This window comes from Madurella fahalii (assembly GCF_045866475.1).
Source record: "Madurella fahalii IFM 68171 DNA, scaffold_2, whole genome shotgun sequence".
Lineage (NCBI taxonomy): Eukaryota > Fungi > Ascomycota > Sordariomycetes > Sordariales > Madurella > Madurella fahalii.
Window position 1 is genome coordinate 4,193,886 of NW_027263972.1, and position 16,847 is coordinate 4,210,732.

Sequence of the window (16,847 nt, forward strand, 5' to 3'; positions counted from 1 at the left end):
TACGAGGTTGCTTCTCGAGGGTTGTATGGTGTCTGGAAGACCCAAGGTTGTGGTGTGCCGGCCCGCGAGCTCAGGGGCGTTGGTGTACGAAGCTTTATATCCAGCTTAGATATCACCCTCTCTAGATTATATAGCATAAGGCCAGTACCTACAAAGCCACCCTAGATATTCTTTTCTGTTATCGAGGCGAAGAAGGCCTTACGGAAGCTGTAAAGGAACTCGAGCTTGCTTATATGGTTGATATACATCCGTATCAAGTCTTCAATCTAGCGACTATATACTTTCTTTAGCGGCCTAAAGCAGCCGATATCGAGTGGCTGGAGGAGGTGCGAGGAATATAGAGGCATACAGAGCGTAATAATGTTGTTCTGCTGGCAATAGAGCTCGAATTCGGTCGAATAGTAGCTCTCGTGGCCGTCGAGGATCAACAACCGGTACTTGCCCTTTACCCGGGGCGCCGTATAGTAGTCGAAGTGCTTGATCCAATCTAGGCCTACTATATTGGTAGTCCAGCCGTTCTCGGTAGTTGCGATACGCCAGTCAGCCAGGAGGTCGCACTCGGTATACCAGTTGGCAAGGTGGTACTACGCAGCCAAGATGATAAACAGAGGGATAGCCTAGCCGAGAGCATTGACCCCCTGGATAACCGTCGCCTATTCGCGGTTACTAGGCTGAGCTAGCTTTGCCTTACTACGGCCATCCGAGGTCGTAACCACTATACCCGCGAAGATAATACCCATTATAAACCAGTCTCGTCGAAGTTGTAGATATCGTTATCTACAATACTATACTTGGCCTTGACGTTCCGTACGAGGGCGAACCACTCGCCAATGGCCTTTGGATCCTCGTACTTGGCCCTCTAGAAGTCGTATCTACGCGACCAGCGCGTTCGAATCTCTTCCTTACGTTTAACAAATCGATAGGCCCAGAGCTTGCCGACAGGGGGCGCGTCGCGTACGTATAGTAGTTGGTTGGCCATATCTTCTACACCACGCAACCTTGATGGAAATCCTCGGGCATCTAGCTCAACAGTATATTGAACAATAGCCTCCTCTTCCAATTCGGTAAGCTTCCTCGACTTCGGCGTAGTATCGCGTCGTATAGGCTTGTCGTCGCATCGGCACCCTAGGGTATTTCGGGCGACTCCATAGATCTTAGCTGCGGCTCGCACGCTTAGATTCTTGTCCTTTTGAAGAGCTTGAAGGGCCAAGATTATATGGGCTTCATTTGATTTCGAGGGCATTTTGGATGTGGAGGGAAGTTTGTTGTTGAGGGTAAAGGTGTCGCGTCGCGTAAAAAGTGGCCCACTCGCTGATATGGCCCACTCACTGATAAAACACGTTATATAGCTTCGCTATATAAGACGCTAAAGGAGAAACACTCTGAAATCGGACTGGTAGGTTTCGCTGACGACACTAATCTCCTAGCCTCTAGGAAAAACTCGAAGATCAATTGCTAGCAACTAGAAAGAGCTTGGACTACCTATATACGGTAGGTAAGAGCTTACGGTATAGAGTTCAACCCGGCAAAAAGCGAACTAATCTACTTTAACAAAGGCCGATCTCACTAGACCGCCCCCCTCCGACTAACGTGTCCGACTAGACAAGGCTATACAGTAGTCTACCCAGCATCTAACGCGAGGTTCTTAGGGATTTGGCTCAACTGGAGACTCAACTGGAGGGCCTACAAGTTAAAAGTAGTACAAAAAGTTAAAAACCCAGGATTTCACCTGATCTAGGATAGCGGCTAAAACCTGGGGACTGGGCCTGATTAGGGTAAGAGAGGTCTATACCAAGTGCATCCGGAGTGCTATAGCCTTTGGAGCTACCAACTACAGAGGTCGGGGCCAAAAGTAAGTGCCCTCTCCTGTTAGCGAGAGCTCGAGCCATCCGTGCGAATAACTTACCGAGAACGTCAAATGTACTGTATTTGTATGGGCCCACAGTTCCCAACTTGTTCTCTGATTTAATGCCGCAGCTTCTCCACACACACACACACAAAATTGCTATTGTATCTTACCCGCCAAATTAGCAGTTGTGATACCGCCCAGACGGTTTATCGCAGTAAGTGTGGAATCCTGATATAACGTAGCATTAGCTAACCGCTGTAGACTATGGTAACAGTCCACCGCAAGTATTCCACGTCTGCCGAGCGAACCGAAGCCCTCGTTTTACACGTACATGGCGCAAAATACAGCGAAATCGAAGCCCAGACTGGCATCAAGAACTCAGCGTTCAAGGCGTTGTTGAGGAGGGCGAAAGAGAGGGGATACGTACCAGGCGACCCTGTCAAACAAGAGCATGTGCAAGATGCCCCTAAATCTGGAAGGCCATCAAGTTATCGGCCCTCTTGCTGCCGAGACAATCGAATCCATCATCACAAAGAATAGTACAACACGCCAGTTTTCTAGCTATGAGATTGCTGATGAGCTTGCCCGTCAGATAGCTGATTCCGGTGTCAAGATTCAAGCCGTCGGTCAATCGTACGGTGGCTCAAAAAGAATGGGTGGAAGAAGGTTAAGCTCTCTACCAAACCTGGCCTGAATAAGGCACAGATGATGAAGAGGCTTGAGTTTGCGATCCGGGTTAAGGACTGGACTTTGGAGGATTGGAAAAGAGTGATCTGGAGTGACGAAACCTCTGTCGTTCTTGGTGCAGTGCGTGGGAAGAGGAGCGTTTGGCGACGCCCCTGGGAGAAGTTCCATAAGCACTGCGTTGCACGTCGCTGGAAGGGTTATATGAGCTTCATGTTCTGGGCTTGTTTTACCTGGTGCGAGAAAGGTCCTTGTTATGCCTGGCCCCAGGAGTCGGCGAAGATGAAGGCGAGGTATCAAGCTCTGATGGATGTGTATAAAACTCGCCCATGAAAAGGAGGACCGTCAGATATGGGAGCTGCAACGTGGGATGGAGAGGATGGGCCTTAAAGGCAAAAGAGGTCGAAAACCACAATGGCGTTATACTGACAAGACTGGTAAGCAGGTGCGAAAAAACGACAAGGGAGGGATTGACTGGATGCGGTATCAACAAGAGGTCTTGTTGCCCAAATACTTACCATTTATGGAGCGCCTCAGGCAGAAGTATGGGGCCTGTCCATATTGTCCAGGAGGATAACTGCAGCTCCCACACTTCTCGATGGAATCGTCAGATCTGGGCCCAGGAAGGTTTTAAGGTTATTGACTGGCCAGCGAACTCCCCAGATCTCAGCGCAATTGAGCCGCCTTGGGCACGCTTGAAGTGCTCGTTCAGGAAGCGCAAGGTTCCAAAGTCGCGTAAGGAATTGGAAAAGGATTGGAATCGTCAGTGGCGAGAGTATCCAATGGAGAAATTGCAGCGGTTTGTTGAGCGGATTCAGGGCAACGTTCAATGGGTAATTCGATTAGCGGGTGGTAACGAATATCAGGAAGGAACAGTCGCTCCACCTCTACTTGAAGGCAAAGAACTTGGGATTGTTGTTTGGCGAGAGTGGGAGAGGAAATCGCAGTTGGAGAAGGAAGCTGAGTTGGGCGTTGAAGAGGTTGAAGTCGAAGAGAGCGAATGGGAACAGGATGATCTGGATGGCAACGAGTTACTACAGTTACTGGGATGGAAATAGTCAGGATCTTAATTTACTTACCTGGATTCAATTCGCCTGATTCTGGGTATTTTAAAGCAGTTGAAAACGTTAAAACCCAGCTTCTTTTACGTTGTTGATGATGATACTGTTGGAATGACAGTTGCACTACTTTGGGAGGGTTAGGGTTGAATATAGCCCTGTTCACGCTTACTGTGTTGGGAGCTTGGCAGTCTTGGCTAACAAATGAGGGCACTTACTTTTGGCTCCGACCTCTGTATCACCGGCCTACAACAGTCAACGGCCAACTACAGGGTATAGTGACTAGGCTGGTCAAAACATAGTTAAGGAATCTCAGGATAGTAGCCGGTACTTATAAGGCTACCCTTATCCGGAACCTCGAAACTGAGACTTAGATACCACTACTAGATCTATATCTCAACACGAGACTAGTAGACTTTGAAGCCCGGCTACAGACCCCTCTCCTACAAGCTAGACAAGGTCCAGAAACCCCGAGACAGCCGCCGAACTCTCTAATCCAAACGGCTTGCAACAAATTGTATAGGAGGTTTCAGAGACGGAAGCGAGATCGCAAAGCACCTTGCCGCAACAACCGACAATATCCGAGAAAGCCGCTATCACTATCGATAAATGAGTAAGCTAAGGACAGAGCTAAGTTCAAGGCCTGAACCAGTAGTTAGGTCCAAGACCTACAACGGAGGTAGTGCTAAGCAGAGCTTAGGAAGCGCGTTGGAAATAAGAGGTTAGAGGCCGGCCTACCAGACTAGCTGACAAAGGTCCCCCTGAATTACTATTCACCAACAAGACTCTTCGAAAACATCAGGGCCTTACCAAAGCCCAGAGCTCCCTACTAATACAAGCCCGGACAGGAACCATCGGCCTCAGAGACTTCCTTTTCCAGCATGGGGTTCCGAATCTCCCTACTCCCTACTGCAGCTGTAGAGAGGGCCGGGAAACAGTGGAGCACCTCGTTGTATAGTGTCCGATACCGTCGAAGCCTAGAACCTGGCTAAGAACAGAAATTCGAACCCACCGAGATCTCAGCCTGGTGTTACAAGGCCAGGGCTCCTGGAACCTCAGGCTGTTAAGGAGGGTTTGGGCTGGCTAATGGATTCGGGTCGTCTGATGGAATACAATCTAGTTCGACGGCTGGAACTGGAAGCAGAGGAGGCTGAAGAGGAGGCGGAGATAGCGGACGAATCCGAAGCCAAAGACTAGAAGTCTTCAGGGCCTGGCATAAGGCCTTCCTTTCTTTTGCAACCAAATGGCGTCTACTACAACTATTTTTCCTATTACTTGTTGATATAGGTTTTTCACCCGGCTTTTACAGCACGGTTTTCCTATGTACTTAGCAGTAGAGGGTCCGGCACACCCTATCTTGGGTAAAGCGGTGTAGGAAGAATAATAGAATATCCTCTTTATTCCTCCCTTTAAACCTCTATAACCAGTAGTTATTCTTATATTTAGTTTAGTAATAATAGTAGCATTCGTCTGCTATATATTAAAACTAGGCTACCTCGTTATAGTCCTAGTATATTCGGTAAAGTAAGGCCGAGTCGTTCCTAATATTAGTGAACTATAGCCCGAACCCGTTTTACTCTATATCGACGTTATTTCTGCTAATACTAATATACTAATATCGCTTCTAGTAGGGGTTATAGTTAAAAGTTCTCGGTATAAGCCCCTTTAGCTTCTTCCTAAAGTAAATAACCTAGTAATAGGCTTATTCATATTCCTTCTCAAGGTCTATTTATAAGTTGGTTAGTCCTACTCTAAAGTATCTAGGCTTTCGATAGATCTTTAAATAGTATCTTTTCCTAAATTAAGTTCTCTCTAACCCTTTCCTAGGTTATCTATAGCTATTAGAACCTCCTTTCTATAGCCCTTAGTTATATCTAAACTTCTATAAATTCTTTATAGAACTCTTAATACTATTTTTAAAACTTCTTAAACTATATCTAAAGGAACCTAGTATTAGGCCTAACCAATTCATCTTTATAGCTCCTAGTTTTCTAGGCTCTATCTTCGTCTTAGGTTAAAGTAAGTCCCTATACTTCTATTACTATTACTATTTCGGTTAGTAGGTAGATATTATCTAAAAGTCCCTAATCTTCTTCTCTAGATTGCTCTAATAATTCTAGAGAGGTGTTATATTTACTTCTCTTATTATTATTAGAGTCCTCCCCTATATCCCCTACTAGGGTTTATTCGACTACGACCTCTAAATTTTCTTAGGAATAGTCAATATTAACTACCTCTTTTATAGCTCGGGTACCTATACCTATAACTTCCTTTCCTAGTATTAGTTTCTACTAGACCTTTTAGGTAACTAGAACTCCCGGGTAATATACCCCTTCTTACTATAGTTATAGTAGATAAGATCGGTTTAGTTTTCCTATAGCTAGCTTCTACTATACTGATATCTATAGGACCGGTATAGGCTCCTAAAACGATATTAAAGTACTATTTCGATTTCTTAGTATTCGGAGTGTATACCGGTACCGACCTCTTTCTAGTCTTCTACTGTTTATAGGTATACTATCGATCGTTAATCTAAATGGCTATAGCGATATAGCTATCTAGCTCCTCTAGTAAGTCTTTTATATAAAGCTTATCTTTAACCGAGTCCTTTAGTCCGTTATAGAACAGTTATATCAGTCCTTTATCGTTAATTCCTATATAGAGGGAGTTCTATTAAAACTAAGTGGTATAAACTATAGTAGATTTAGTTTACTAGAGTCTAATAAGCCTTATCTAGGTATAGACCCTCCTTATTATAGTCCTTAAAAACCTTAGTAATTTCTTCTTCGAATTTATTATAGTTGGTATAAACCTTTATAGTTAAATCTTCTTAATTAGCTATACTAGATATCAATTAGTTTCTTATCGTCGGTTCAAACTATTATAGTATCTTATCCTCTAGGTAAGAGGTTAAATATAAATTTTATCACCTTATTTATAAACCTCTTAAAATAGTATTTAAAGTATATAGGAACCTAGGTCAAGAACTCTATAAAGGCCTTATACATTCCAGAATACTTGGCTAGGGATTTGATCTTAGCTTTTTTCTTTATATCGACTAGACTTTTAAGGTCTTAATTAGTCTACTCTAGAAGTTTTGCTCTATCTTCCAAGTTCTAAGCCTTCTCGTTCAGTATATTATAGGCCTTCGTCTTGGATACCAGTTCTTCTTTTAAGGTTATTACCGCTTTAGCCAAAGTAGTAGTCTACTCCTGCAGTTACTAATTAATCTAGGCCTAGGTAGATATCTTAGAGATACCTTAGTATAATAAAATTAAAGTAGAGTACGTAACGTATAACGAATCCTTTATAGTCTCTAATATCTAAAGGGATTCTATAAAGTGTCTTAACTAAAGGAAAATAGATTTAGTAAAACCCAAAGGTTTATAACAGTCGTATAAATAATATCTTAATAACGTAACTGTATAACGAGCGACAACATAGCGAGCGACACACTCCACCACCCCAATTGAACTGTCATACGAGATACCAACACCACAAAGGAAATGATCAATTAAAACTACTCGGAATCTGATTTCTCGTCCATTTCTGCATCCTCCTGGCACGTACGAGAATTGTGTCCGGTTTTGCCGCAGTTGCCACAGTGTCGCAAACCTCTTGCACGTCTCTTCGTACGACTACCCTCCGGCTGCATTTCCTCCTCTTGCTCTGTCTGTATATCCTTTTCTGCTAAAATATCACTTGTATCCTATATAGTTAGTGGTCCTCCTGCCCTGATATGCCTTTTTTTTGGCCCTCCAGCGTTTGCTTAGTGCTGCATTTGCCTCCTCAAGCTCCTGTACGCGAGCCTTCATCAACACTATCTCGTGTATAACCTTCATCGTACCCTTTACAATTTGGTCAAGGGCCCCAAGAATTGGTGTTAGAGAGCTACCTTAATGCCTAGCAATGCGATTTTTGATGTGTGTTGATTGAAGGGAGGCCTCAGTTGCATTCTGTAGCGTCTTGGAGACCTAACTGTCGTACGATATCTGGGGGGCGGCAGGAGGTGTTGGTGTACGAAGCTTAATATCCAGCCGGGAAATCACCTTTTCTAGGTTAAATGAGACAAGCCCTACCCCTTAGAAACCTCCTTGTATACTGTCGGGCAAAAACGTTGTGTAGAATGCATTATAAAAGGCGAGAAAGAAGTCCGGCTTTGTAATATAGTAGATATGGCTGTGTATAAGTTTTCGATTTCCTTGCTGTACGACCGCTTTAATATACTAAAGCACCTAACATCAAGTAGCTGAAGTAAGTGAGGTGAGTACGGAGGTATGTAGAGTGTTATAATGTTGTTGAATTAGTAATAATCCCTAAACTCGAGCGAGTAGTAGCTCTCATACCTATCGAGGATTAGAAGACGCTTTCTACCTGTCGTAAAAAGGCGAGAGTGCTTGTCGAGATGCTTGATCCAATCAAGACCTACCCGGTTATTTGTCCAACCAGTTTCCGAAAGATCGACTGTCCAATCGGGCAGAAAAGGGCTGTTGTGATACCAACTCTCGAGATACACTTTCTCCGCAACCACTATATACGGGGGAATAGCATAACCACCCGACTATACAGCCTAAATTACTGTAACCCATTCCCGATTACTAGGCTGGACTTTTTTAGCCTTCCTACGGCCGTCGGACGAGGTAATAATACAGGTAGTTGAGATCTGGCCTATTAAAAACCCAGTCTCATTAAAGTTCCAGATATCCGACTCCTAGATCCTATATTTCGCGATTGTATTACAAACAAGGTCAAACCACACGCCAATTATCTCTGGATCTTCGCATTTGGCCCTCTGGTAGTCGTACGGACGAAACCAACGTGTCCGGAGCTCTGGTTGTCGACGTACGAAGTTGGAAGCCCAGTGTGGTCTGACGCGTGACGCGTCGCGTGCCGCGTACAGCGAATCGGCCATATCTTTGATAATATCATATCCTGGCGAAAACCCTTGCTCATAGAGATCAAGAACCCTTCGTACAATAACCTGCTCCTCGAGAGGATCTAAATTCCGATGTTTGGGGATAATATCTACTCGAAGGAGGATTCCCTTACTTCGCCGGTCGAGGGTCTTGAAGGGTACTTTATAGCGCTTTGCAGTACCCCGAAGGCTAAGTGTCTTATCGCGTTCCATATCCTGGAGGGCAAGTTGTAATTGTGCTTCATTTCGTGCAGCAGACATGTTTTGTTTTGGAGAAATTTGCGATGTTGCGCGACAGTTCAATTGAGGTGGTGGAGTGTGTCACTCGCTATGTTGTGTCGCTCGCTATACAGTTACGTTAGTAGTAAAGCTAATAAGTTATATTACTTACTAGAGAACTCCTCGAGTCCTCTAGGAGTACCTAAGGAATGACTTTTATAGACATCGTTTGTAGCTACTCTGTTTACTCTATACAGAGTATACAGAGCGCTCTGCTCTATCTACTCTATCCGGAGCACACAGAACAGCGGACACCCTTTTCTTAACTAGCTAGCACCCGCCTGGGATCCACACTTTTCTATCTGCCTTCCGATAGGTCAGTTAGTCAAGTTGTGATATGATAGTAATAGCGGCTTTTTCAGATATCGTCGGCTGTTGTGGTAACAGGGCCTTACAGCCTCATCTTTATCTCTGGAACCTCCTATATAGTCTATTACAAGCCTCTTAGATCAAGGAGCGTAGTAGGCGCTTTAGAGCCTCCGGACCTTGCCCAGCCTATAGAAGAGAGGTCTGTAGCTGGGCCTCGAAATCTACTAGCCTCTTGTTGAGATTAGGTCCAGTGGTGGCATCTAAGCCTCTGTCTCGAGGTTCCGGATAGGGGTAGCTTTGTAGGCCCTAGCTACTATCCTAAGGCTCCTTAACTAGGCTTTGATCAACCTAGTTATTATGCTCTAGAGCTGGCCGTCGACTATTGTAGGCCGGTGATAGTTGGTAGCTCTAAAGGCTATTAGCACTCCAGATACACTTAGTGTAGACCTCTCTAGCTCTGATCAAGCCTGGTCCCCAGGTCTTAGCTGCTATCCTGGATAGAGCAAAATCCTGGGTTTTCAACTTTCCCACTACCTTTGACTCGTAGGCTCTCCAGTTCAGCCTCCAATCAAGCTATACCCCTAAGAATCTTACGTTGGATATAGGGTAAACCACAGTATAGCTTTGCCCAGCCGGATAAGCCAGTCGAAGGGGGTCAGCCTAATGAGATCGGCCTTTGTTGAAGTGGATCGGTTCCCTTTTAGCCAGGTTGAATTCTATACGGTGAGCTCTCGCCTATCGTATACAGGTAGCCTAAGCCCTCTCTAGTTGCCAGTAGTTGACCTTCGAGCTCTTTCCAAAAGTTAAGAGGTTGGTATCGTTAGTGAAGCCCACTAGTCTGATTTTAGGGTGCTTCTCTTTTAGTATCTTATACAGCGAAGCTATATAGAGGATAAAGAGGATAGGGGATAAGGGTGAACCCTATGGGACCCTGGCCCTGATATCGGAATGTTGGGTCTATTAGCCATCAAAAAAGAGAGTTGTTTTGCAGTCCCCTTCTTACCTCCTTACCTCTCTATCCTTTACCTATACCTTCTATACTTCTTTACTACTTGTTTTATATTTCTATAGTTCAGTTACCGACTGCCTAGTATATTGTAGTCGCTGTCCCCGCCCTCACTGCTTTTACTCTACTTTCTTACCTTACTCTTTATACTCCCTCTCTACTTGGTCCGATATATCGGATAAACGCCCTGTAAGTAGTACCTTCGCTACTCCTATAGAGTCTCTGTATATACTGATCCCTTTTTAGACTAAAGATAATGAAGAGCTCGGCGGTCCCTATAAGAAGTCTAAGGCCGTCTCTATGTCCCCTAGCTTCTTCGTAGGTTTCTAATCCTCCCTTTTCTCGTCTTCGCTACTCCTAACCTACTTCTCTAAGCCGAAGATAATGTCGTTCCGTTCTCTCTGCCTGCCGTTAATACCCCTAATGCCTATATCAAGTTCGCCGAAGGCACGAGCTATGTTATCCTATAAATATTCCTCCTTTAGCCGCTAGTTCCCTGCTAATTATATATAGCGCTGCTCGTACCTCTGCTATATACTGAAGAAGGATCTCTCTGCTAGCTATAAGAACTAGAAGAGCTCCAGTACTCGCTATTTCTACTATATATACTACAACTAAATCTACCTACTAGTAGGTTCTCCCCCTTTTATTTATACTATTCCTATACCGCTTGTTAATAATATCTAACTGTTTTTTGGTCCCTCTGATATATTAAATACGGTAGTCCGGTTTGTAGATTAACCGTATAAAGTTCTCTGCTACTGATAAAGATATAAATAAGAAATTTTTTTTCGCTTCTTAGCTATATATTTCTTATATAACAGTGCTTTTCTTTAGGTGGTTGGTTTAGTAGAGGAGGTCTAGGAGACTAATAATACCGCTCTGTATACTTTTAAGGATTTCGCTACTCTCTGACCCCCGTCCTCCGAAGTTGCTACCTACTATACTAGTACTAACTGTACTAGTTATATACTATATCTCCGCTACAATAGCGGCATTACTATAGGTTCGTTATTCGCTGTCTCTACATTTAGAAGCCCTTAGACGATATAAAGGTACTACTTTCGCATATTGCGGACTACCTTGCCCTTATTATAAAGGAGGGTAATACTAAGGTTGAAAGTAAGGATGAGTAGATAGTGCACTATTTAGATATAGGTTTTTCGTAGGTTTTTTAATACTCTTAGACAAATTAAAGCCTCTTCCCTTACCTAATATACTTGTATATACTTATACTCTATACTGCCCTTATACCTTCGCGAATCTTACTCCATATACCTTAACAGTGGTCTATTATCTAGGTATTCCCTAGGTTCCTAGGTATTATCTTTAGGTAGATAGCCCTTCTATTTGATAAAGAACTACCTATTTCTCGCTAAATCTCTATAGTCGATAATAGCTTCTATCTCGTAATACTCTTCTTCTAACTCGATATCGACCCTTTTAATACTACTCTTACATTTATTCCTCGCTACCCTTAAATAGCTCGAATAAGGTAATTAGCAAAACTCGATAGATATAATAGCGTTATAAAAGGTGTAGCTCGTATACTTTCTTCCTATCGCTAGTAACCTTAAGGATCTTAAAGGGCCCTAGATACTTATCTATAAGTTTACTATTTAGACGCTGCTACTTAAGGTACTTTATTAAAAGCCAAACCTATCGACTAATCTAGAATACCTTATTTTTCCGCTTTCAATTATATCACTTCTCGTAATTCCTATTGGTAACAACGAAGATATTGTAGATCCTTTACAGCTTATTAATAAATGTCTTACTCGCTTATCTATAGCAGGTACTAAGTTCCTAATGATTATTACAGGGCCTAGGGGATCTCGGCGGTAGAACCTATAGAGAAGAAATGCTAGTATTAACTATATTACTGTATAATAAGAACTGTTATAAGTATACTCTATAAAAAAGAGATAGTATACCTAATCTGCTTAATTATAACTATAGAACGTTTATAAGTGATATTTAAATATCTAGTTCTGGTACTCTATCTACCTATCAGTTCATAGGTGATATATAGCACTCAGGTACTACTTAATACCTAAGAGCTTATAAATAGGCTACCCCTATCAGATACAATAGACTAGGGAAGTCCGAAGAGTCAATAGATATAGTTGAAAAACGGCTTTACGAAGGCACTTGCTATAAGCGTCGCAGTTATTGCAATATAGAGAGCATACTTCATAAACTTATCTACTATTACTAGAGCAGTATATACACCTTATTCGTTCGAGGGTCAATCGAGGTCGGTAGGCCTATAATAAAGTCTACTATAATCATCTACTACAGTCTGTCAAGCACTAATAGTACTACGAATAAGCTGCGAGGGTAGTATATACATAGCTTCGTATATTAGTAGGTTATATAGTTGCCGTTAAGATATACTACTACAGAGGTCGGGGCCAAAAGTAAGTGCCCTCTCCTGTTAAATAGAGCTCGGATCATCCGTGCGAAGAACCTTGCCAGAACGTCGATGTACTGTGCTATATGACCCCACTGTTCCCAGCCTTTTAAGGATGTGCAGCTTCTCAACACACACAAAATAACCGTCGTACCTGATTAACAAATTAGTAGTCTTGATACCTCCTAGCCGGCTTGTCGCAGTAAGTGTAGAGTCCTGATACTTCAAATCATCAGAATCCGGCTTCTTTTGCATTGTTGATCATGGTATCTCTGGTGTTGCAGTTGGATGACAGTTGCACCGCTTGAGAGGGTTAGGGTTAGACACTGGCCCTGTGCGAGCTGACTGTATTAGGAGCTTGGCAGTCTTGGCTAACAAATGAGGGCACTTACTTTTGGCCCCGACCGCTGTATATCCTCTCTTATAGACAGCTAAAGTAACTACGCTCTAGGCGCTTCTATATCTTCCTGAAGCCTCTATAGCCCGTAGTCGGTATATTATAATAGCTTTTAATCAGTTTATATCTAAGGGATAGGGAAATATATATACTCTGCCTTAATAACAGATAAGCTCGTCTTCTCCTTTACTCTAAGAGCCTTTACTACTGCTCTACCGCTTTCTACGAGTATCCGACTAAGCTATTGATCTTTCTATTGCTCCTTAAGTAACATTTCTTCTAAAAAGACCTACCTTCCTTTTACCTAGGTCCTATAATCTCCGTTTTTAGTACTAGAGACGTCTACGATAAGGTATATAGTAATTAGGTACAGCTTTATCATAAAAGTAATTCTCTATATAACAACAGAGGCCCCCGATGCCGAATATAATATAAAACCTATAATACAGTCCTTCAAGAGGGCTAGCGCTAGCGATATACATCTGCTTATTAGTATCAGATACAGTGCCTTCGTCTTTATCTATAGAACTATAGCCACGCTTCTCGCTATAGTCCTAGACCTCTTAGATAATAATATCGCTCTAGCCTTCTTAGCTCAGTAGTAACCTCTTAAACTCTTCTCTTTCTTACTCAATAACTCCTTTATCTTCTACTATTCTTAATATAATAGTAACATAACTATAGGATTAGGGTTTAGGCCAATCTTAAGCAGTCTAAATTCATACCGGGTCTATACCGATACCTTCCGGAGTAAAAACGTAACCTAGGAATTCTACCTTATCCTAATAAATAAATACTTACTAGGCTTATAGTATAACTACACTTCTCTCAGTCGTTCCAGGACATATCGGAGGTAAGTTATATAGGTTTCTCGATCAGGAGAGAAAATTAAAATATCATCTAATAACATGTACAATAATCGTTTAGTAATCCACCTAAGGCTATATAGATATAGCTCTAAAACGTAGTAAGAGCATTTTATTAGGCCAAAAGGTATAACAAGATACTTAAATAAACTGTATCGAATACAGAAAGCTGTCTTCCATTCGTCTCCTTCCCTAATACGAATCCGGTAGTAGGTGTCCTTAACATCCAACTTTATAAAGTAATTTACTCCGGATACTCAGTCTAAGACCTCTAAGATCAACGGTAATAGATACCGATTCTTAACAATTATATAATTGAGTCCTCAGTAATCTATATATAAACATAAAGTACTATCCTTAAAGACGAATAAAACAGGACTTATAGTAGAACTCTAGGATAAACAAATACGGCCTTTTACCAGGTTCTTATATTGATATTCCTCTAAAATCGAGAGCTTATATTGTAATAAAGGATAAATCGTTCCAACTAGAAGAGTAGTATTAGGAAGCAGATCAATAGTATAATCAGTGCTTTTAAAAGAGGGTAAAATATATGTATTACTAGGGTTTATAATATCTATAAAGTCCGAAATTTCTAAAAGGATATTATCTGGTTTTCAAGAGGTATTTTCTTCTTCCTCCTCTAGGAACAGTATCTCCGGGATATTAGCTCTCATTACAAGAAGTCCGTTATACTATTCGACAATAATATCTTTAAAAGTCTACTACTAACAGTTACTACTTACCCTGAAGTTAACTAGAAGCGATAGTAATAGTTTAAGGAATTGCTATAGCTGGAGCTATATTAAAAAGTCTACTAAAAGATACTAGATAAGGTATAGAATCGAAATCTTTTTAAAAGGGAAGAATTTAAAACGTAGTAGGATATTCAATATTATAGAGTTTATCTATTTAGGTTTAATAGTATCTTAAGGGTATAGTAGGTTAGTACAATTAGGGTAGACTATCTAGATATACTGATAAGAAGTATTGGTAAGATAGTAAGGAACGAGAGTTAAGTCGATAAGGTAATTAGATTTATAAGGAACGAGAGGAGTAAGGTCAGGGTCAACGATATAATCTATCTACCGAGTCTTTTAGTCCTCCTAGAGTAATACTATAATATTTTAATATACGAATCTGCTAGCCAGAGAAATATACAGGTTTGAAAGGGAAGTAGAAGAGAGAAGAAGAGGTATATTTAACCTTCAATAGTACCTTTATCTCCTAATTATCAGAGCTTTCCTTATATACTCAGGAAGAAGGGTAAGACGTAATCTAGTAACTCTTAACTATATTATTATTATTCTTCCTACACCGTTTTACCCAAGATAGGGTGTGCCGGACTCTCTACTGCTAAGTATATAGGAAAACCGTGCTGTAAAAGCCGGGTGGAAAACCTATATCAACAAGTAATAGGAAAAATTTTAATAAATTTATAGCTAGAAAAGGCCTAGCTAACCGAATTTGACGACTTCTAACTATCTAACTAGGTCGTTTATCTTAAGAGAGATCGAATAAAAGATAAATGGTATTATAAGACCTTCTAGAGGCTTGGAAAAAAATTCTTTTGCTATTATAGGCTAGAAAACGATGACTATAATAGAAAATAGGACTAGAGAAATAAACAAAAGGGGTCACGACCTAGGAGAACCTTTAGGGTAGTATAAAGTATGTAAGATTCAGTAGGAAAAAAGATAGGATTAAAACAGTTATAAGAGAGATAGTTTTAGAGTATTTATTAGCCTGGACCTCTCACCCTTAGCCCGACTTTTAGCCCCCTTATCAAATAAAGCGAACCTACGACTATTATAGTTACTATATATCTTCTAACTTTTCTTTAATAAAAACTATATTCCCCTTCTAACAGGGGGAAGATATAATTGCCTATTATATATAGAGAGAGATCTATCTCGGTACTACCACCTTCTTATATAGTAGCTCTTTACTCAGTATTTCAGTTAACTTTGTAATTTAGGGATAGATAGTTTTGCCCAGAACTTCTATTTACTTCAGTAAATCAGCTACTTCGTACCAATACTCTTTGTCCTCTCCTAGATAGAAAGGATATATCCGGCAATAGATATTCCGCTATAAAGTCTCTGGACATAATAATAAGATTATCCTAATAAATAACGAAGCTATTTACCTCTATTAAATATTATATTCGATATGCGCCTAAAGTTATCAGTAGATAGCAAGCTTAGATTACTAGCTTATACTTCTACCTCTTCTTTAGCTATATTCTCCTTAGAAAGAGGATAACTGTCTTTAATAGAACCTAGTAGGAGATTGGAATAAACCTCTTTGATATTAAGCGTATAATGGTCTAGCGTTATTAGTTGGACTATATACTACTTTAAGACTTCCTAAAGTTTGTTTTAGCTTTATTTAAAAGGCTTATCTAGATTACTCTTCTTGCTGTGACTTTAATGATCTATAATTAGGTATATACTTACTTTACTTAGTTTAATTCCTATAAGATATTTGATAATAGGAGCCTTCGTGATTTTCTAAACCGAATCTAGATCAAGGATTGTAACATATCAGACTCTCCCATGAACCTGAAGGAGTACTTTCGATATAGTATATTTTCAGCCTATCCTAAATAAAAGGGAGGATAGGAGTATAGTATTTAGGTGGTGGAATTTGCTTGCTTCTTTCTCTAGGAAGCTTGTCTGGACAGATCTGCAATACTTCATTCCTAGTAGAAAAGCTATATCTATTCGAATCTAAAGGGCCCTAGTATCTATAAAGAGGTTATACTCTATAAATAGAAAGCTCTGGTTTGTAATGCACTTGGCTACGAGGGAAATAACAATTTTATTCGACCTATTAACCTTAATTATCTAGACTATAATACTATACATTCTAGCTAGCTATCTTTAAAAGATACCTCCTAGCTATCAATCCTATAATTAATAAATAGAAATAGATACTCGGACTGTTAATTAGATAGTATTTCCCCTCTAATCTGACAAATACTACCCTAAGTATACTATTTGTAGTACTATCCGGTTTCTCTATACTAACCTTCCTCCTCTATAGACGTTAACGATAGGGACGTCTTA